Raw genomic sequence first — 1817 nt, 5'->3', positions numbered from 1 at the left:
TGCCCCCCGTTCTCTGTCTTGATGTGCTTCGCCTTCAGCCCGTGCATGAAGACAGCTTCCAGGGCGCTGCAGAAGGTGTTGGTGTTGCCATCGTCGCTGGTCACGACGGCGTCCGAGGTGACGTACTGCTTCTGCAGCGCCTTGATGGCGTTCACCAGCTGCTTCTTGATCAGCTGCGAGACAGGAGGCACACATATTGTAAAATAAATGAGGATTAGGAAAGATTTCTTCTACAAGGGCTCAAAAGCTGCGAGGCTCGTGCAGAGGGAAGCACCACATGACTCCTGCTTCGCCCACGTGGTTTGTGGCAGCTGTTTGGGAGCAGCAGAGCTGAATCGGTCTGGTTGGGAACTCAACGCTCTTGGCACGGCAGCTCATCTGGCTTTTTGCTTTAAAATGAGTAATTTGTGCATTTTAGTGCTGGAGATGCCTTTACGGCATGCGGCACTTCCTCTGCAGACACCGAATTGCTTAAGCAGATGGGGTAAAACAAGAAATCAGCTTTTTCCAGGTGCTTGCTTGGGGGAAACTAAGGGATTAAACAAGTGTGGGTGATGAATAAGAAACCTGAAGGAGATAACTCATAATGAGGGCTGCGATACCACTCGAACTCGTGCAGATCAGCCCAAGCAGCATGTGATGCACTAATGAGTCTCGCCAGCACAAATCAAAGCCATCGATCCTGCTCCCAGCAGCTCGGCTGCGTCAATCGACCCACGGGCGCTGCCAGGGACACGCACCCCCCAAAAAAAGGTGCTTTTGGAAGCACCACTGGGGTTTTGCTGCTGCCTTTGGGAGGGCTCGGTGGGCTCTGAAGCGAGAACATGGGAATTTTACCTTCCAGCAGCTTTGCTTCCCCTTTTTCTCACACCAGCGCCAAAAGGAAGCAAGTTCAGCGAACTGAACAATTTTACACTGGTGTAGAGGATTTGTTTTCCCTAACGCAGCTGAGCCCAGATGTCTCAATCAACCCTATTGAAAATGAAAGCTGTACACCACAGCACGCTGCAAACCCAGCCAGGACACCACCAGACAACTCACATTTCAGCATCAACCACGCAGCATCCAAAGCCAACACCAACCGCTGCGACTGGGGCAGGGCAGATTTTGCCTGGAGCTAGGGCTGGCTGCACAAACCTCTACTAAATTTCCAGCTGGGGATATTTTTTCAGCATCTAACTAGGATTTCCAGCAGCTGAAGTTCAAGGGCAGCAGCCAGGGGCACAGACACCTTCTCCCTGCCTGGGTGCCTGGGTCAGGGCACAGGACCTGCTTTCCAGCCTGCAAGCACAAGCAACCCACTGGCGAGCTGCGACCATGGGCTAACGGGATTAAAGAGTGCAAATGATTTTATCTGCCATGCATGAATTAATTCTGCTGCTGTGAGATGAATTAAATCCCTGGGTTGAAGCGCTGGATTTGAATTTTGCTCGTTAAAATGTGTTTAGACTCCCAAAGTTGGGGAAAGGAATCCCAGATACACAGAGCAGCAATGCTCCTTCACTCAGGTACAGGGGCTGAGCGCCTCTCCCTGCCCTACTTTGCCATGAGAGGAAATGCCCTGGTGTGATTTATGGCCCACTTTATCTGCTTGAACCCCCCGCCAGCACCCAAACCATCAAGGACCCTCTCTGTTGGGAAGCCCAAACCACTATTTGCCTGTATAAACCACCCCAATCCCAGTTAGCAGCATCAGCAAGGCCTGCCACATCCCTGCTGGTAACTGCAGCTGCACTGGGGGGTAACTGAAGCTGTGTGGGGAGCATTGGGGGTGTCTCACTCACCTGTATGGCTTCCTTGGGGTCATCGGCATGGCT

At 52.3% G+C, this 1817-nt stretch overlaps 1 pseudogene; it reads right to left on the bottom strand.

Moving 5' to 3' along the window:
- LOC104546318 overlaps window positions 1-1815 on the bottom strand; it is an 8473-nt pseudogene extending 6658 nt beyond the window's left edge.
- Between the last annotated feature and the right edge of the window lie 2 nt (window positions 1816-1817).

This window comes from Mesitornis unicolor, unplaced genomic scaffold, assembly GCF_000695765.1.
Source record: "Mesitornis unicolor isolate BGI_N332 unplaced genomic scaffold, ASM69576v1 scaffold829, whole genome shotgun sequence".
In the NCBI taxonomy this organism is placed as follows: domain Eukaryota; kingdom Metazoa; phylum Chordata; class Aves; order Mesitornithiformes; family Mesitornithidae; genus Mesitornis; species Mesitornis unicolor.
This window is presented reverse-complemented; position numbering and strand designations above follow the sequence as displayed.